Here is a 22,087-nt window from a genome sequence, read left to right as displayed (position 1 = left end):
CTCCCTAGTTTTCAGGCAAGTAAAAGTAAGGCAGGGAGGGTTGCAAGATTCTATTACTGTAACCATACAATACAGTGTTGGTATTTGTGGTTGGTGCTTCTTGTCTGGGTTACCTTATGAAGCACCTGTTGTGCTTCATTAAAAAAAATCTGCATTTTCATCTCAGCCTACCTAGACAGGTGTTCTATTATGGAATAATAGCATTACCACATCTGATTTGCAGTAATCCAGATGAACACTAGATAGTAAAAATGAGAGTTTTGTGTATCACTTTGCTGCCATTATAATGCTATAGGAGACTGACGGCTGCAAATTGATATCTGGATTCTGGACGTTTTAATAATGGAATAGATTTTTAGGAAATAAATTTTTTGTACAGTTGGTAGAATTATTGTAGAGGTGGATAGAAGAATCTAAAACTATACCAGTAGTAAATAAACTATTACTCCCATATACAAATAAGTGGGATCATATTGTTGGACATAAAGAGATCTAATTTTATGGTATATAAGAAATGTTTTTAAACATCACATTTGTACATTGTGATTGTGAGGCAATCCACTGGTTATTTTTAAATTATTGGCAGAAAACGAAGTCCACAAAACAAACATATTTTATTGCCTAGACTAGAGCATATTTACCCCTCTCAGTTTATGCTTATGCTTAAGCTTAGTCAGTTTATTTAACAATAAAAAATGGAAATGAAATGTATAACCTTCTCTATAGTGTCAAAATATCAAAACAATCCTCTAAACAAGAACTCATGCATTAAAATATTTGCTTAACATTAATATGACAACTATTAACAACAATATTAGCTTTTTATAAGACTCAACTTCATTAATATGATTTCTATGTCTTAATGTTTATTCAGCGTAAAACCACTAAACAGAATTCTGCCTTTCACATCAGAGTCATTGGGGTGGCTGCTGGTTACTTATATTATTATTTCTTATGTAGTTGCTAGAACCAGTTTGATTTAGTGGTTAGAGCACCACAGTGGAAAGTGGGAGGCTGTGAGGTAAAGTCCTACCTCAGTCATAAAAGACAGCTAGACGACTTTGGGCCAGCCACACTTTCAGCCAACTCACCTCACAGGCTGGTTGTTTTAAGGAAAATAGGAGGAAATGTAGTGAATATTTTTACTGCCTTGAATTATTTGTAAAAATCACAAAGGTGGGATAGAAATAAATAAAACAATAAAAATAATGTTTAGCTACTGCAAGAAGATCACACAGTCTGACTACAAACAACAGCATGACACAGTAGCAACAATGGTGCATTGGAAGACCTATAAGAAATACCATTTGTCTACAAACAAGAATTGATGGGACCATAAAATAGAGAAAGTAATTGAAAAATGAAAAAGCTAAAGTACTCTGGGACTTTAGAATTCAGACATACAGGCACCTGTTTGGTCAATAGGAAAGACAAAAATGTTCTTCTATGGCAGTGAATTAGATCTCTTGTGTATTCAATTCACCAAATTTCCTTAAAGCAAAGTATTAAAGAGAAGGTAAGCTCAGAAACCAGAATATGACAGAATTAGTCTCATGAGGTTTTTTTTTCTTTTATAGAAGGATGCCTGAAATGCATCTCATGATTGCATGAAAGCCAAGCTTGTTAGCTAGAATGATTCAATATGTTTGGATCTAGCATGATCTGAGAGCAAAGCAAGGGCTCCAAATGTGGCTGTTAAGTGTAAGAAATTGGAAGTGAAGCTATAAGACAAGAACAGACAAACACTATTCAAGCAAAGTCATTGTAGTCATGTAGGTTGATGGCAAAGGGGAAGAACTAAAAGACCTAGGTCTATATATTATTCACCATGTCACCTTGTCCATACAGGTCTGAATAATTTCCAGCAATACATCCAACTCATCATTCCTATAGTCATCTGATTTCCCAACCTGCAGGGTTATGAGTTTATTACCATGTGAATGTTCCAGCTAATGTAGTACAGTAGTTAAAGTAATAGAGTAGGCCTTGAAGTCTCAGGTTCAAGTCTATACATGGCAATTGCCTTTGGAAATGCATAGGATGACTTTGGAAGTCTGTATGATTGATAACCTAATTTGCAAATCATGGGTTCAAACCACAGGTCGTTTTCAGACTTGGCTTCACAATACTGTAACTGCATTTTAATTTTAATAAAAGAGATTGATGGTAATGGACTTGAAAATAAGTCTGGATAACAGCACCATATATTCATTTTATAGTATAGAGAAAAAAGATTTTCTAACATTGAGTTCAATAGCTTCTGCACAAAATATTTAAAATAGACTTTCTCTAGAATTGTTGGGGAAAAACATGCTTGATAAGACAATTAATACAAATAGGTAGATTAATGAACTGATAAATTCAGGCTATTTGGGCATTTTTGGGCTTGTAACATAATATCCACCTCCTCTTCATCAGCTGCCTGTGGGAAAGACACCTAAAGAGAAGAGGGGGGAAAGAGGGCAAGGGTCACCACAGAAACTTGCTGAGCTGGTCTCTTATTTGCCCTAGAGGAGGACTAATGCCACCAACGTACTTATGAAGGATGCTGGAAATTGGTAATTTGTTTCTTCTTAAATATGTTTTGCATTTTATTAACAATCGTTTAAATTGCCCAAAGGTCACTTTGGGAGAACTATTACCTTAAAATCCCTGCTGTACCTTCTCACAGCTGGTAAAACGTGAGCATTCCTATTGCTATCATTGGTTTCTCTTGTCTAGCTAGACAGTTACGTCAACTTGACAGATCCTTCATAGCATGTTCTTTCTTGCGTTGCATCTCTTCCATCAAACTCTCTTCAGTGGACTTTAATCCCTTAGAACAGCTTTGCTGGCTGGGGAATTCTGGGAGTTGAAGTCCTCCAGGCTTAAAGTTGCCAAGGTTGGAGACCCCTGCCTTAGAATGTATATCTTTTCAACCCCCACCCCTTGAAAGCCCTTGTCCGTTTTCTCTGAGCTATTTCCAGTGCTCGGGTTATGTAGAGGACCAGGGAAATAGTCTTTGGACACATACTCAGAAACTATCATGTATACTTAGAGGACAGAAGCATATCCTAAGTTCCGGATAGGGAATGTGTACTAAGATTCAGGATGATGTTCTCCATCCATGATTCACTGAACTATAAGAGACAGGGCACAAGAAGCACAATCAGAATATTGGCTGGCCAAGACCAAAAATTTTCTGCAGTGGACCCTGCTCTATGGAACATCCTCCCTTCGAAGATCAGAATGGCCTCAACCAGTGGTGGAATTCAAATTTTTGTACTACTGGTTCTGTGGGTGTGGCTTGATGGGTGTGGCAGGGGAAGGATACTGCAAAATCCCCAGTCCCTCCCCACTCCTGGGGCCAGCCAGAGGTGATATTTGCTGGTTCTCCGAACTACTCAAAATTTCCGCTACCCCCAGAACCTGTCAGAACCTGCTGAATAGCACCCCTAGCCCCAACCCTGTCAGCCTTTCATAAGGTCTTAAAAACCAAGCTTATGGAATTGAATATGCCGAAGGCCCCATTTCTTGGCTATGTTGCTAATGGCCAAATATCTTGTTCTTGTATATCTTGAAGTGGCTCTTTTTAATGTCTTTACTGTTTTTATAGTTTTAAAATGTTGTTGTAATTTTTTGTAATATATGTTATGAACTGTAAGTCACTCAAGAGTCATTGATTGAGATATGTGACCATAGAAATTAATTAGTTAAATAAATAAAATCAGATTAGTAAGATTCTGTTAATATTGCCTATCTTAATAAAGTATAATTCTAGTCTTCCTGTGGGAAGGGGGCTTCCTAATCTGGAAGGTTCATTGATAATTTAAGCTTTTATGTCATATGTAAGAAATGGATAAGATTCCTCTACAAATGTCTTGGCAAGTCTGCCCTCCAGATGTGATGATCCACAATTTCAAAGCTTTGCAGCCAACACAGCCAAGGCTCAAATTCCAAGGATGATGTAGGCTGAGAATTTTGGGGACTGTAAGGAGGTCATTAAGTTGAAGAAGATCAGTTTACATGTGAAATAGCCTGCATCTGCAGCATCTTATTTGAAGTATTAGGAAAGAAAATATGTGGATTTTTTCTTAGAGATAATCTTTTATATTGATATGACTTGTTATTAAAATCAGTTTTGGATTAAGCTAATCTAAGACATTACGGCATAAAGTAGACAGAGGTCAATAGATGGTTATGTGAAATGGGCATGTAAAGGGCTTTAAATCTGTTGAAAATAGAAATGTCAAGTAATCTGTGACACTACTAAATGCAGCAGAACTTGAAATAGTCAAATGCAACAGCTGTCAGAATGGAATCTTAACCTGAGGCTGTTCATGTAGAGAGCAAGCCCCTTGTTGTCTTTTTCCTTTCTCTGCGAGGATCAACATGAAGAGTACCTGTTACGTTGCCTCATCTTTCTGAACAGCGTAACTGCAGTTTTGTAAATTCTACAAGATTTATAGGCTTCTATAATTAGCAGATACTGTCCAAAAGATGAACTAATTATTATCTTTTTAATAAACCAGGTGAATTATCTTATTGTCTTTCCTGTTATGGGTGCAAATGTGTAGCTTTGAACTATCTTGGTTAGCCCTAGGGGAAGGACTTGAAAATTAGCTTGTCACTTTTAACTCTAGCTTCTCAGGACTAATTCCCCACACTGATATTCATATTGTAACAATTTCTAATCTATTTTAGAAAAAAACCATTATTAAAAGTCTTATGTACTAATCAGCATACATTAAAATGAAATTTTATTGCATTCAGCTCTCAAAAGATAACCATTATGCACATACCCACATACCCACTTCATGGTCAGTTTCCGTTGCTCCCCTCTGGGAGGAGGTGTTGAAGTATTTATAGCAGGACTACCAGATTCTGTAACAGCTTTGTTCCTTATGCCATCATCTTGTAAACTTGCAGGATTCTTTATTCCCCCGCCATCTATATGTATAAATTCAAATTAGACTATCGTGCCTTTGCGACCTCTGACCCGGCGCAGATCTCGTCCGGCCCTTGGTTCTCCGAGGGGCTGAGGGAGATGAAACGCCGGAGAAGACGCCTAGAGAGCACCTGGAGGTCCAGCCGTTCGAAGCTGATCGGACACTAGTTAGGACCTATTCTAGGACCTACCTAGTGGCAATGAGGAGGCGGCGTTCTTACGCCTCCACCCTCATTGCGTCGGCAGATAACCGCCCGGCCGCCCTGTTTGGTGACCGCTCCTCCTTCATCAGGAGGTGCGGGATGACCCGTTGCAGGGGCGTGCCGAGGAGTTTAGTGGTTATCTATACGATAAAATCGCTCAGCTCGGGATGGTCTGGACCGAAATTGGGATGATCAAGCGAGGAGAGGAGGCACGTCTTGTTGAGTCTGTTTGGGATGAGTTTGACCCTGTGGCTCCGAGGGCGTGGACAGGTTGTTGGGGAGGCTTCACGCCACTACATGTTTACTGGACCCGTGTCCTTCCTGGCTGGTACTGGCCACTCAGGAGGTGACACGAGGCTGGCTCAGAGGATTATCAATGCTTCCTTGTTGGAAGGGTCTTCCTGCCGCCTTGAAAGAGGCGGTGGTGAGACCCTCCTCAAGAAGCCCTCTTTGGACCCAGCTATTTTGGGTAATTATCGTCCAGTCTCCAACCTTCGCTTTGTTGCGAAGGTTGTAGAAATGCTGTGGTAGCGACAGCTACCCCGGTACCTGGATGAATCCGTCTATCTAGACCCGTTCCAGTCCGGCTTCCGACCCGGATACAGCACGGAGACAGCTTTGGTCGCATTGGTGGATGATCTCTGGAGGGCCAGGGACAGGGGTTATTCCTCTGCCCTGGTCCTATTAGACCTCTCAGCGGCTTTTGATACCATCGACCATGGTATCTTGCTGCGCCGGTTGGGGGGATTGGGAGTGGGAGGCACCGTGTATCGGTGGTTCTCCTCCTATCTCTCTGACCGGTCGCAGGCGGTGTTGGCAGGGGGGCAGAGGGCGACCGCGAGGTGCCTCACTTGTGGGGTGCCGCAGGGGTCGATTCTCTCGCCCCTTCTGTTCAACATCTATATGAAGCCGTTGGGTGAGATCATCAGTGGCTTCGGGGTGAGATACCAGCAGTACGCTGATGACACCCAGCTGTACTTTTCCACCCCGGGCCACCCCAATGAAGTTGTTGAAGTGCTGTCCCGGTGTTTGGAGGCCGTACGGGTCTGGATGGGGAGAAACAGGCTCAAGCTTAATCCCTCCAAGACGGAGTGGCTGTGGATGCCGGCATCCCGATTCAGTCAGCTGCAGCCGCAGCTGACTGTTGGCGGGGAGGTATTGGGCCCAAAGGATAGGGGGCGCAACTTAGGTGTCCTCCTGGATGGACGGCTGTCGTTTGGAGATCATTTGACGGTCGTCTCCAGGAGGCCTTCCACCAGGTTCGCCTGGTTCGGCAGTTCGCCTTCCTTGATCGGGATGCCTTGTGCACAGTCACTCATGCGCTCGTTACCTCTCGCTTGGATTATTGTAATGCTCTCTACATGGGGCTCCCCTTGAGGTGCACTCGGAGGCTTCAGTTAGTCCAGAATGCAGCTGCGCGGGTGATAGAGGGAGCTACTCGTAGCTCCCACGTAACACCGCTCCTGCGCAGACTGCACTGGCTGCCTGTGGCCTTTCGAGTGCACTTTAAGGTGTTGGTTACGACCTTTAAAGCGCTCCATGGCTTAGGGCCTGGGTACTTACGGGACCGCCTGCTGTTACCTCATGCCTCCCACCGACCCGTACGCTCTCACAGAGGGACTTCTCAGGGTGCCGTCCGCCAAGCAATGCCGGCTGGCGGCCCCAGGAAGGTCCTTCTCTGTGGGGCTCCACACTCTGGAACGAAGCTTCCCCGGGTTTACGCCAAATACCTGACCTTCGGACCTTCCGCCGCGAACTGAAGACACATCTTTTCATTCGCGCGGGGCTGGCTTGAATTTTATTGAATTTTATTGGTTTTTTAAATTTTTAAAATTTTTAATATTAATCTTAAATGGGATTTTAGTTTTTTATATATTTTAAAGTTTCGGGCTAATTATAATAAGTTTTTTAATTCACATTTTAAATTGTACATTGTATTGTCTTTTTTACTTCTGCCTGTACACCGCCCTGAGTCCTTCGGGAGAAGGGCGGTATAAAAATCAAATAAAATAAATAAATAAATAAATAAATAAGGATACTGCAAAATCCCCAGTCCCTCCCCACTCCTGGGGCCAGCCAGAGGTGATATTTGCTGGTTCTCTGAACTACTCAAAATTTCCGCTACCCCCAGAACCTGTCAGAACCTGCTGAATAGCACCCCTAGCCCCAACCCTGTCAGCCTTTCATAAGGTCTTAAAAACCAAACTTATGGAATTGCATATGCCGAAGGCCCCATTTCTTGGCTATGTTGCTAATGGGCCAAATATCTTGTTCTTGTATATCTTGAAGTGGCTCTTTTTAATGTCTTTACTGTTTTTATAGTTTTAAAATGTTGTTGTAATTTTTTGTAATATATTTTATGAACTGTAAGTCACTCAAGAGTCATTGATTGAGATATGTGACCATAGAAATTAATTAGTTAAATAAATAAAATCAGATTAGTAAGATTCTGTTAATATTGCCTATCTTAATAAAGTATAATTCTAGTCTTCCTGTGGGAAGGGGGCTTCCTAATCTGGAAGGTTCATTGATAATTTAAGCTTTTATGTCATATGTAAGAAATGGATAAGATTCCTCTACAAATGTCTTGGCAAGTCTGCCCTCCAGATGTGATGATCCACAATTTCAAAGCTTTGCAGCCAACACAGCCAAGGCTCAAATTCCAAGGATGATGTAGGCTGAGAATTTTGGGGACTGTAAGGAGGTCATTAAGTTGAAGAAGATCAGTTTACATGTGAAATAGCCTGCATCTGCAGCATCTTATTTGAAGTATTAGGAAAGAAAATATGTGGATTTCTTCTTAGAGATAATCTTTTATATTGATATGACTTGTTATTAAAATCAGTTTTGGATTAAGCTAATCTAAGACATTACGGCATAAAGTAGACAAAGGTCAATAGATGGTTATGTGAAATGGGCATGTAAAGGGCTTTAAATCTGTTGAAAATAGAAATGTCAAGTAATCTGTGACACTACTAAATGCAGCAGAACTTGAAATAGTCAAATGCAACAGCTGTCAGAATGGAATCTTAACCTGAGGCTGTTCATGTAGAGAGCAAGCCCCTTGTTGTCTTTTTCCTTTCTCTGCGAGGATCAACATGAAGAGTACCTGTTACGTTGCCTCATCTTTCTGAACAGCGTAACTGCAGTTTTGTAAATTCTACAAGATTTATAGGCTTCTATAATTAGCAGATACTGTCCAAAAGATGAACTAATTATTATCTTTTTAATAAACCAGGTGAATTATCTTATTGTCTTTCCTGTTATGGGTGCAAATGTGTAGCTTTGAACTATCTTGGTTAGCCCTAGGTGAAGGACTTGAAAATTAGCTTGTCACTTTTAACTCTAGCTTCTCAGTACTAATTCCCCACACTGATATTCATATTGTAACAATTTCTAATCTATTTTAGAAAAAAACCATTATTAAAAGTCTTATGTACTAATCAGCATACATTACAATGAAATTTTATTGCATTCAGCTCTCAAAAGATAACCATTATGCACATACCCACATACCCACTTCATGGTCAGTTTCCGTTGCTCCCCTCTGGGAGGAGGTGTTGAAGTATTTATAGCAGGACTACCAGATTCTGTAACAGCTTTGTTCCTTATGCCATCATCTTGTAAACTCGCAGGATTCTTTATTCCCCCGCCATCTATATGTATAAATTCAAATTAGACTATGATGTTTCTCTGTGTCATATATAGAAAAGAATGGAATGGAATGGAATGGAATGGAATGGAATGGAATGGAATATAGAATGGAATGGAATGGAATAGAATATAGAATAGAATAGAATAGAATGGAATGGAATGGAATGGAATGGAATGGAATGGAATGGAATGGAATAGACTATGGAATAGAATAGAATAGAATAGAATAGAATAGAATAGAATAGAATAGAATAGAATAGAATAGAATAGAATAGAATAGAATAGAATAGAATATATTCCCTCATCCAAATCATTGATGAAGATGTTGAAGAGTACTGGGCCTAAAACAGAGCCTTGGGGTACTTCACTGCATACTTAGCTCCATGTAGATGCAGTTCCATTGAGGGCTACTTGTTGAGTGTAGTTGGCCAGCCAGTTACAAATCGATCTGGTGGTGATGTTGTCCAACCGACATTTTTCTATTTCATCAAGTAGTAGATTGTGGTCTACTTTGTCAAATGCCTTGCTGAAATCCAAGTAAATTATATCGACAGCATTCCTCTGGTCACCTTGTCAAAGAATGCAATAAGATTTGTCTGGCATGATCTGTTTTTGAAAAACCCATGTTGGCTTTTTATGTCAACATATGTGGGGGTGGGTATATGCACAGCAGTCATCTTTTGAGAGCTGAATACAACAAAATTTCATTTTAATGTATGCTGATTAGTGTTCATTTAAAGTGACAGTAAAGTTCTGTTCTGCTCTATTCTCAACCTCAACAACTTTAAGATGCATAGGTTTCAGCTCCCAGAATTCCCCATCCAGTATGCTGGGGTGAGATGATATTATGTGGCTTCTGACTCAATCTGTTTATTCCTCTTTCTGCAACTGCTCTGGCATGTAAGCAGTACTGGGAGCTCAGGAATGGAATAGCAAAGAGACCAGGAATGATCAGGACACCACACTAATTGCTATTTTGGAATGCCTTGGCTTTGGTAAACATTCTGTACTAGCCCATTTCACTGCCAACACAATTTTACAGCCATGTGTTTATTCAAGTGTGTGATGAGTAATAAGGGTGGCTTTCTTCACTAGAACCACACCAGGCATATTCAGACTGAGTCACTGCTGCTTGAGAAGACTTGTACTATTTCCTGGGCTACAAGAAAGATGATATAATTACCACAGTGATGGAACATGTGCCTGATCACATGTATGGCTGGCTGAGCATCTAGATAAGCGGTATTCCAAAAGACAGGTTTTGCATATAATCTAGATGGAATGCATTCTTCATTTTGCCAAACACCAAGCTAGCCCCATGTGAGAGAAGTTGGATTTGGGTAAGAAATGAAACCAGTGTGAAATTGGGTAATGGCAAACAGGTATGTATCTTCTATATCACTATGAAGTATTGAGTGGAACATCCTGAAGATTCAAAACATGTAAATCCTGGCTGGGTCCCTGGACCAAATATTATCAAGTTCGATAATATATGTTTGTGGCCTCATGAACCAACCTGCAAAGAACTTTTTAAAAGAATTTCAACTTCATTTTGCTTGCAAGAAAATTTGTTTCGGTGTTTTGCAGTTACAACTGTAAGTATACACCTAAGTGAAATCTGACTTTAGAAATAAAAAAAAGTTTTTTGGGGGGAAAAACATCAGGCTGGGGATAAGGAGCTAAATATGTGACTATGGTCTTGCTCATATTAGGGTTTTTCAGTACTGAATGTGAGATTTCCTAGCTGTGATAGAGCTAATAAAGTTTTCAGCAAACTTCCTGTATTTTAATCAGCCAATGAGCTCATGAATGATCAATAAGTCTTGACACTTAAAATCCTGCTGGGAAGACCTAATAGGCCGGTGCTTCTGGATATGCAAATTAGCTTGGACTATTGACAACTGGCAGATACAGGGTATCCCAGGTGATTGTGCAGTGCTGATTCCTCCAAGTTTTCCAAACTATCCTTGGATGCTAATGAATATCTATTATCCTAACTGCAGAATCTAGCCCTGCAATACCTTTTAAAACTATGTATATGTATATTTTCTCACTGTAATAGTTGCACAGGAAGTGGGTCTTTTCTCCACAGCTGTTAGCAAGATGATAATCCCACATTGTTCATGAACTAGATCAGCGTTTCTCAGCCTTCGCAACTTTAACACATGAGGACTTCACTTCCCATGCTGACTAGGGAATTCTGAGAGCTGAAGTCTGCACATCTTGAATTTACCTGTTTGAGAGATACTGAAGTAAATTATAAATACTACTACATTGGCGTGTTTACTTCTGGTTTGTTCTCATGCTTTTGATATAAAGTATTAGGTCCTTCACTTAGAATAGGATTAGGACAATCTATATCTAGATTTTGTCCGTTAAATCAAGTTGTTTCTGAAATTCTAATAAAAAGTGAAAATGCTGCAGAAATATCTATGGAGATTCTTAGTCATCCAGGTCATGGTTGTTCCAATGGTCAGAACTGAAGAAGCTTCTTGGATGAGAAGTGAAAAGTCTTCAAAGAAAAAACAGAAAGTCCACTTGCCTCTTGAAAAAGCACCTTTGCTGCAAAAATACAATTATACCTCAACCATACTATGTAACAAAAGAGAACATTCCAAGTTCCAGATATGTTGAAATGATTTCTTTCCTATTTGGGCTTCCCAGTGGTCTAAAGTTTATCTTTTGCCAAGACAAGAGGAAACATCCTGTCTGAGTGCAACAAAATATTGAGATGTTTGTGTGGAGCCCAATAAGACAGAAGTTGAGATCAAGAATAGCAAGAATAGAGGCCTCTTATTTTTCTGCCTATGCTTTAGATTACAGTGGTTGTGCTCACTGTAATATGCAATGGACTTTATTCCTATTCTGTTCTTTTCTCTACTTGATCTGAATTTGAGATTTAGGCATAGACTCGATCTCTTTTAAAGGAACTTCCAGGAAGAGGCTTGGTCAGGTCCCCAACTTCCTCTCAGATCATAAAGACATTATTACTCACAATGTAGCTAACTTTTGCCTTGTTGCCATGAGGATAAGGCAGCAAGAAAATTGCATTTGTTTGATATTCAAAATGTTATTCTTTTCCACCGCTTGTTCTGTTTAACTCCTTTAATAAATATTTTTATGACCCATATGGAACTTTATGGACATATCCAAACTTGCCCACTTAGCTACTGACCTTAGTAAAGGTTACCTACCAGGCAAAGTTGGAATATTTTTAATAAGCATCCAGTAGATTCCACAGCACTAAATGAAAATGTCTATTGTATTATGACTTATGATTATTTAAACAATCATCTTCCTGGTTTACCTTTGTTAATACACCTAGTCTTCAACTTATGTTGACAATTGAGCCCCAAATTGCTAAGTGAGACAGTTAAGTGAGTTTTGCCCCGTTTTACGATCTTTCTTATCATAGTTGTTAAATGAATTACTGTACTTATTAAGTTGCTAAGTGAATCTGGCTTCCCCATTGAGTTTGCTTTTCAAAAGATCGCAAAAGATGGTCACAGGACCCTAGGACAGGGGTCTGCAAACTTGGCTCTTTTAAGACTTACGGACTTCAACTCCCAGAGTCCCTCAGCCAGCTAAGAATTGAAGTCCATAAGTCTTAAAAGAGCCAAGTTTGCAGACTCCTGCCCTAGGACACTGCAACCATCATAAATATAAGTCAATTGCCAACTGTATGAATTTTGATCACATGTCCATGGGGATGTTGCAGCGGTCGTAAGTGTGAAAAATGGTCATAGTTGCTTTTTTAAGTGCCATTGTAACTCTGAATGGTCACTAAATTAACTTTTGTAACTCGGGGGCTACCTGTCTTATGCTTAGTTGCAAAATCCTTGTGTACAGAAATCCACAGTTTAGCAGTAAGTCATATTGTCCTGAGCTAAAACACAACATATCCTTGTTTAAACTACATATTGTTACTATTTCCACCACACTTTAGTATAAGGACTACGGAAGCCTTTTCTAATTAGTGCTTAATTGATTTATACAGGAGTGATCTAGGGTAAATCAAGTTTAAACACAGATGCAAGTTTGCATATTTGAATGTGGACTTTACCTATTGTTGGAAGAAATATCCATCTGGGTTCAGTTCCAAGTGGGGACAAAGACACGGGAAACACGGAGACTGCTTGGAAAGATGGTTTAATGGTGGTCAGGATCACATGGCTTGAGTTCCTGAACAGAAAAGGGATGAGATCCTGTGTCCTCCCTGGCTTTATGCTTTTTCTGAGCTTTGAACTTTCTGGGGCACAAGAAGAGTACCCTGATTGGCTATCAGACTCCCAGGGGGTGGGGGTCTTAGCTAGCCTTGCTGGCTGATGTAATATTCCCAGGTGCCATGTGGTGAGTTTCAGTTGCTAGATGGGTTCTATTATGATGCAGATGATGGCCCATTGACAAAGGTGGGGGGTGGCAGGAAGTTGCAGGGAGCTGCTTTGTCTTAAAAACATGTTTCTCCATTTCTCATCCAGGGAAATATATTCTGCCTTTTTAAATATTTTCTAAAATATTTCATTCTTCTAGGAGGGGGGTGGGTGCTAAATTCCTACAATCCCTACTTTTTTTTTTTTCAAAACGTGAGTTTTGAAACATGCTCTTGGCAAAAAATTAAAATTGATCAAATCAGGGAGGCTTGATGGGTGCTTTTAATTTTTCTGATGCAAAGGAAGCCATTGATAGAGACAACAGAAAAAAGATTCCTTCAGTGGCTCCCAAAAGCTTTCAACCATGAAGGTCTAGCAGCCAGGGGAAAAGTTCTGGTAAGAATTTTACAGTATCCAATTTTCTATGCCAATTAATTTCAGCTGTTAGATATCACTTTCTGTGAGCTTCCAGTCAGGTTTCAAGCAAGCACACATCCCAAAATTTTCACAGCCATGGTTTTCCTTTAAATTACAGGCTGCCCATTTCCAAGGGTTGGTTACTGAACCTGCCCTAGCTCTTACTTTAGTGCATCCAGATTTTTTTTAGTCAAAATTAAGGTTAATCAGTGTGCAATCCAGGCTTTTTCCTTTCTTTCTTTTTTTCTTTTTTAAAAATTACACACAATGAGCCCTGGGACTTCTACTCATGAAACCACCAGTGCAACATATCTTGCTTTACTGGGCAACTGGGCAGCATCATTTGTGAGTCAGTCAGGGCTTGGGTTTTGGATATCACTTTTTCTGCTATCTCTTCAAGAGAGGAATTGCCTGAGGGGAATGCCCTTCCCCCACGGAATTAGCAGGGAGATCTGACTCCTTGGGCTTTTAGTGCCACAGAGCAAAAATCAACCTAGGAGAAGCCTTGTGTGGAGGTAAGTGAAGGGAATAGTTTCAGTCTAATTCTGAATGGTGTGTCTCTCTGTGTGTGCCTGTGTATGCAGCTACTTTTACAATACAGGCAATACAAACATTTTGGACATATTTCCCTCCCACCAGACAGAAATCTAACATGTTCAGAACTTGCTGTGGTAGCCACTCAAATACAATCCTTACATGAGTACTTTAGACTGATTACAATATAAAGAAGACAAGACAGAAAACCTCACAATGAATTTTCCACCTCCCCCATAGTCTTTCCAGTTGTCTTCTGGGGATTGAAAAAAGTCTTTTAGTCTTTATTTGTACATCTCAGGGTCCCTTTTTTCATGTCTGCTGGGTAGCATGCTTGGTAATAAAGCTGGTTAGTCAGGCTTGGAAGGTCTGCTCCACTCTGATTGCTGTGATGGCTTTCAGTGGGGCTGGATTCAAACTCAATTCCTGGCTCCAACAAATGGAAGGTCTCCTCTGGGGGCAGCATCTGGAACCATGTGCTCTGCTTCCACAGTTGCAGAGTCATCTTTTCAGGGCTGAAAGACATTAGAACAGGATCTCCTCCCCATTTTGTGGGTAATCTTCTCAGGAAAGGCATTGTAACAGGATTAAAAGGGGGGGGGGTAGATATCTTGAAGGCAGAGTTTGAAAAGAAACAACACATCAATATTGCAGTTACTAAAAGATAATGCAGTTTCAACAAAATGGAGACACAACTGATGAGAAAGAAAAAAACTGGATTCACATGCTTCAGGAAGAGGATGAACAGGTAAAATAATTTAAACACACAGTAAATGCAAGACTGAATTTTTTTTCTCTTGTAAGTGAACTTAAAACATTTCCTCATAAACTTGAGTTGTTACTTTAAGATAAAGAGAGGGAAGGAGAGAAAAAAACAGAAATAGGATGAAAAGTCCTCTTTACTGTTTTGTTGGCCGGACAAAGACAGGAAAAAGGCTCTTTCTTTTTTTTTCTCTCTCTCTTCCCCATTTTCATTGCTTCAACCTTTTCTTTTTCTCTAACAATTTAAAATTCTTGTCTCTAGAGATCAGATACATTTTACAGTTACAATTATCTTAAGGGCCCACAAAGACAGACATACGCACATAAAAAACAAGGAGGACAAAGAGAGGAAAACAAAACTGAGATTTACACACACACTGATCATTCCCGCCATACATCTCAGTTAAATTAGGGAAGGCACAAATCTTAACAGACATACCACGTGGTTCCATAGAAGACAGAGAAAGAGACAAACAAGTAAACAAAACAAAAACCCAAACATTCCTATTTATATATTTCCCTTTTCTTTTAAGTACCTTTATTTAGCCAAATTTGTTTCCTATTCTCATCTCTTAGCAAAGCCCATTTTTCACATAGTTTCCTCAACTACTTTTTCCGCATACCAGGCAAAACTGGCAGCCATCTGGCATCCCAGGCCCCAAGCAGGTCTCCTAGGGGATTTCCCGCCACCATCATGTGATGTTTTGTGACGTTTTTTCCCTTTGCGGAGCTGGGGTGGGCGTGACCTGCGTGTGACACATCCGGCCCATGGGCTGCCAGTTTAACACCCCTGATATAGAACCTCTGTTGAATCTTTGACAATCTGTTTCCACATTAAAATACTACTTTCCTAAAATTGTGAATGAGTTACGAAATCTGATGTTCCCTTCCATTCTTAATTTTATGTGAAAGGAGAAATTGCTCAACATCCTTTTCTAGAACAGTAATCTTGAAAGAATTATGAGGGCTGTCAAAATAGAGAAATATGTGAAAAAATAAATTATGATTTTCATTTTCCTGAGATAAAACAGAATTTCAGTTATAGAAAGACAAGGTAGAGAACCTTTCAGGAATTCTGCTCCATTTTCTGTTTGAATTACCGTATCTATTTTAATCCTTCCCTCAGTCTTTATAAGCCCACTTCTAACTCTGTTTCTGTAGGCAATTAGAAATTCTTCCATATGGACAGTCTCTGTATTATTCCTTGTTGACCATTCAAGAGACAGTATTGGCATAAAAACCTGAGCCATTGTGTACCCACTCACATCTTAGGTCAACCTAGCTGATAGGATTTGTTTATTACTCAATGTGCTTTTCAGAATACCAGGCTGAACCAGCAATGGTTTATTATGGATAGGCATGTGTTATATAAATATAGTTATGATCTCATTCCCCTCCTCTAATATTCTTTAACTTTATTGGAATTTCACATGTCTCCAGCAAAGGACAAAGGATCATTTTTGGATTCTGGCACCATTCTAGATCACTTTTTGGCTGCCCCATTTGGTGGGACTGTTTTCTTCATCAATTCATAGGTTAAACAAATTCCAAGGTGTGTTCACCTAAAATGTGGTTGGCTGGTTTATAAATCAGTTATACAAAGCCAGCCTTTGTACAGGTAGTCCTCAACTTACAATAGTTCATTTTGTGACCTTTCAAAGTTACAATGGCTTTGAAAAAAGTGACTTCTGACCATTTTTCACAATTACAACCTTTGCAGTATACCCATGATCATGTGATCAAAATTCAGATGCTTGGCAACCAGTTCATACTTATGACTATTCAGTATCCTGGGGTCATGTGATCAACTTTTGCAACCTTTTGACAAGCAAAGTCAACTGCAGTGATTCACTGTGGCAAGACATGTCGTAAAATGAAGGAGAATTCACTTAACAAACGTTTCATTTAACAATAGAAATTTTGGGCTCATTTGTGGTTGTAAGTTGAGGATTGCCTGTAGTTAATTTTTGGTTCAGCGTGGAAACCAGTAGTGGGTTTCACATACCTTCGCTACCGGTTCAGAACTAAGCGTGCTCACTTCGCTCACATATGGCGCTTCTAAGCATGTGCAGAACCTTCCGCACATGCCCAGAGCATCCATGATGACATCCGGGTGGGTGGGCGGAGCCTCCTACTGCTGCTAGCAGTTCACCCAAACTGGGCTGAACCGGTAGAAACCCACCACTGGTGGAAACCCAGAAAATTGAATTATTCCATGGAGATAAGTATGGCTACCCCAGTCAATTAGATGCTAAAGCAGCTTTTGCTAGGTTCTTATCCTCCCAATGTAATAGTTGTGAGTCTTCCAGTTCCAGTCAGGATGATAAAGTGGTCTGTTGGCTGGGAATTCTCAAGTATAGGTTAGCAAGGCTGTTTTAAGACAGCTACAAGACTTTTGGGGTGTGGTTTGGTGACTTTGAAAAAGTTAGACAGGTTACAGGTTTGCTCTGGATTAGTACCTTGACTTATCAGGAAATCCCAGAGCTATAGATTAGATTGGGAGGAGGCAGTGAGGCAATACCTTTGCATGGCTGCCAAGAAAATAACAATGCAATGTTTTCTACACAATCAAGATTTTTAATACTCTGTACCTAATTTCTTTTAATAAGTTCTTGAGAAGTACATATTGCAAGATTGATGTTTTTTGTCTTATGCATGAATACATACTTACACATGATATTGACTTCTGTTTTAAATATGTCTGTATGCACAAACACAAAGATTATGTATCCATACACATCAGTGGTGGGTTGCCCCCAGTTCAGATCAGTTCTATAGAACCAGTAGTAAAACCGGCGGGAGGCTCCGCCCACTGACCCAAACTTCATCAAAAGTGATCCGCACGCGGGCACGATGCAAACTGGTAGTAAAGGTAAGTAGAACCCACCCCTGATGCACATCCTTTTAAAAACATTTTGTCTTATGATACAATACTGCAACTTTCTTTTCCTTCAAGCCTAAAATGATGGTTTGTATGCAGTGGTGAAATCAAATTTTTTTTACTACCAGTTCTGTGGGCATGGCTTGGTGGGCATGGTATGCTTGGTGGGCGTGGCTTGGTGGGCGCGGCAAGAGAAGGATACTGCAAAATCTCCATTTCCACCCCACTCCCGGGGAAGGATATTGCAAAATTTCCATTTCCAGCCCACTCTGGGGCCAGCAAGAGATGGTATTTGCTGGTTCTCCGAACGGTTCAAAATTTCCACTACCGGTTCTCCAGAACCCGTCTGAACCTGCTGGATTTCACTCCTGCTTGTATGCCAAAGAAACTTGCAGCTCAGAAACAAGAAGGTAAGATTAAAGTGAGACATTTTGTTTGCTCAGGAGACTGACAAAGAGACCATGACGTAAAATGAATGTCTTTGTTTAATCAAGATCTGCTAGCTTCGTGTCAGTTCTTGATATGCATCCACTTCTTGTACATTACTTAATATGTAACTGCATACTGTTAACTTTGTCCTTAAGTAATTTCTACTCAGATAGAAGAAGAAAAAAATAAATATTAATTGGAAGAAGGCATATATGTGTGTATGATAGAGAGCGAGCAAGAGAGAAAACAGTACTATAAATGGCCACATTTGCACAATAGTAAATCATAAACTATGATTAAGACAGGAAAATTACTTTGGTCACATAATGTAATATACCAAAATATAACATGGCTTAATATGATAGCCTAATTCATACAACATGCTAAATTATAATGTGGTTTGTTGGGTTATAGTTTAATCGCTGTGGTTTGCAAGTCATGATTTTTGATGTAGTGTATTATATGAATAAAACTAGAGTATATTTTTACCTCACTGTGCTGTGTACATAGAATATTATTTCTCTGGAACAAATGGGTGATTTTCCTTTTCTGCCTTGAATGAACTGTGAGGCTTTGACAATTTCATCAATGTAATGAAAGAGGTGATTGTGTACTTTCTTACGACAGTCAATGTTTCCTACCTATCAATATCTTTATCAAACCCCAGTTCTTCCTGGAAGAATATTTGTATATTAACATAGATTTCATCATCTCTAAAATAATTTAAAGTGACTCACTATGTAACTATGGGAACCAATACATAATACAACACTTACTGATGAATTAGATAGCAATTCCAATTTCATTTTTTATTCATTCAAGTGGTAACCATTAGATAGATTAGAATCGCCACACACAAGGAGAGCAGAGTCTTGTCCTTTTTTTTTTTCAGAAGAATTTGCATGTATTCCCTGTGTGTGGATAGCTGTGCACATGTGTGCATTGATGCACCATTTTAATCTATTTGTACTTTGGAGGAGGGTTTTTATTTAGACATTTTAATAAGTAGATTCTGGATCAGGTGGCATCTTTCCTATACATTGCGTTCATGAACTAGATTCGGTCACATATATTTAAAAGGTAAAGTTTTTATACTGAGTTTGACTTCTGCTAATTTGAACATTACGGAAGGTGTTCCATTGCCTTCTCCTAGCCTTTTCCAATGTATTATGGAAATTATCAGAGGAAAAACATTGAAACAGATGCGTATAAGCTGCCTTGTTCTTTATCCCTTTTCAAATTGCTTCCTTTGTCAAATAAATGAGGCTAAATACATACAATTGTGATAGAATAAAATGAGTTTTATAGAAACAAAAATAATCTTACAAATAGGCCATGGTTACTTACTTATTTACTTACTTACTTATTTACAGGATTTATGTGACTGCATATCTCATACAATAACTTTAGGTGGTTCACAACAATTCATATAAATATGGTTAAAAACAGGAATACCCTTCCTTCTAGTCCCCAGTTCAAACATTCTGGCAGTTCACTGTTGGTATGGAATGATTCAGCTCTTAAACCAGAGATGGATTTCAGCAGGTTCTGACTAGTTCTGGAGAACCTGTAGCGGAAATTTTGAGTAGTTCTGAGAACCAGTAGTAAAAATTCTGACTGGCCCTGCCCCCATTTATTCTCTGCCTCCCAAGTCCCAGCTAATTGGGAGGAAATGGGGATTTTGCAGTAATCTTCCCCTGGAGTGGGGAGGGAATGGAGATTTTACAGTATCCTTCCCCTGGAGTGGGGTGGGAATGAAGATTTATAGTATCTTTCCCTGCCACGCCCACCAAGCCATGCCCACCAAGCCATTCCATGCCCACCAAGGCACATCCACAGAACCGGTAGTAAAAAAAATTGAAACCCACCACTGTCTTAAACCATTTGTGGAAGTTTATCTACTTTCCATCTGCCTGATAATACTTTATATGTTCTTGGCTAGCTATGTCAAGATAGTAGCTTTGGGAGATCAAATTACTGATACCATATGGAAATCCCAATGCTCCTAGTGAAAGCTAATCACAAAACATACCTGAGTGGAAGAAGGATGGGTGAAAGGGAGTTTCATGTAGATTTAGAACAAGAATATTGGTGGATGGTTTTGGCCAGATTCTAATGGATGCAATTGCTTCTAGGGAATTGTAAATGAGTAGAAACATTGAGTTGCAGAAGCTTCTTGATATGCACTAGCACAATGATTTGGAAGTTGTTCCCGCATCATTACTCCTGTTTCAGCAGAGCCTGTGGAGGAACTCATTATTCATGATTTCATCTTGCCTATTTAAAATGTGTAATAGCTCAAAGATTCGGTTGATGGATTCCTTCCAACTCTTTGATGACTCAAAGATAAATTTTCAAGGTTCTCTCCTAACTGGTCCCACTCCCATTTTGTGGTTTAATGTTTACACTTGTGCTGCATGTCTTTACTAGACTGAAAGATCCTTAGGCCAGGATCTTATCATTTTTGTCTTAAATAGCATGCACACCCATCAAGTTATAGATAATAGTTGCAGCTGCAAAGGTATGGTGGAAAACTGCTTTAGCTCTATATTTCATTTCTTTCCTCCGTGCCTTCTAGATGTATTAAACATCATGGCTGAGGATTATGACAGATGAAGTCTAATACAAGTAGACTGGAAATGCTGTTTTATTAGCTTTCTGAATGTGGCTTGAGCCAAATTCCTTAAATGAGGCTTAACGGAAATCTTAAGTCCCCATTTCCAACAATAAATAATTCTATTCTGTATTCTTTATCTGTTACTGCTGCTTTTAAAAAATATGTCTGTATTTCAAAAGTAAGTGCAAGTATGAAGTATGAAATTATATGAATTAAGTAAATAAAATCACGCAATACATTTGCTTTCCAATTTACCAAAAAATTAAAAATGCATTAATTAAATTTCAGGAGAAAGTAGTTTGTATATTTGTTATGAAACAAGATGTCATAACATCTTATGAAAATCAAGTTCTACCAGTTTTACTCTATGATGCTCATATTACTGTAATTTTAAAGGCCAGTAATATTCTATTTAGTGCACAATTTATTATCTAATATCTTTGTTAAATTTTGAGCTGAGATTTTAACAGCTAGATAGGTAAGAATGGCATACAGGATATATTACCCAGACTAAATCATCCTGCTCAATCTGAATTCATGTAACAATCCCAAACTTCAGACAATAAATGACACCTGATTGATAGAACTTGACCAATGAGGGGCACTAATTATTTGGAATTTAGTTACTTTTTCAGCACTGAAAGTAACTAGACAGATCTGGGTCTTACTAGTTGGAGAATTTAAATTTGATTTTTCTTGTCATGAGAAACTAGAAATTGAAAGTCTGGTAGCATGTTTTCTGATTAACAAATTTAATTATTATTTTGTTTAATTATATTTATCATCAGATGCATGAAAGCTGATGTCATTTATTTATTTGTTTGTCTGTTTGTTTATTGTTTATTGTTTTATTTATTTCCTGCCTTTATTTTTACAGATATATCGACACACATTCTTCCTCCTATTTTGCCAACAACCTTGTGAAGTGAGTTGAACTGGGAAGGAGTAGCTGTGCCACAGTCACTCTCAAATAAAATTTAATTCAAATTAATTAATTTAATAAGTATTTGATAAATCTAATAAATGTCTAATAAAATTTGTCCAAAAATATGCTACTTGATTACACTTGATTTTTGGCTATCATAAACTAAGATGCATCCATCCGTCCATCCATCTATCATCTCTATCTATCTATCTATCTATCTATCTATCTATCTATCTATCTATCATCTGTCACACTTCTTAACCCTCCAACATTTAAGTTGTTAAGTGAAAAATATGTTACGTGAGTTTTGTCCCATTTTACAACTTTTCTTGCCACATTGGTTAAATTTCCTAAATTAGTAACACAGT

General features: G+C 39.0%; 1 long non-coding RNA gene across 1 annotated transcript; it reads left to right on the top strand.

The window, feature by feature from the left end:
- Positions 1-10,030: 10,030 nt before the first annotated feature.
- Positions 10,031-21,846, top strand: LOC131202777 (uncharacterized). Its single transcript, XR_009156221.1, has 2 exons — positions 10,031-10,379; positions 21,672-21,846. It is a non-coding gene; the product is annotated as an uncharacterized LOC131202777 (long non-coding RNA).
- Positions 21,847-22,087: the final 241 nt, after the last annotated feature.

The sequence above is a fragment of the Ahaetulla prasina genome, chromosome 8 (genome assembly GCF_028640845.1).
Source record: "Ahaetulla prasina isolate Xishuangbanna chromosome 8, ASM2864084v1, whole genome shotgun sequence".
Classification (NCBI taxonomy): domain Eukaryota; kingdom Metazoa; phylum Chordata; class Lepidosauria; order Squamata; family Colubridae; genus Ahaetulla; species Ahaetulla prasina.
This window is presented reverse-complemented; position numbering and strand designations above follow the sequence as displayed.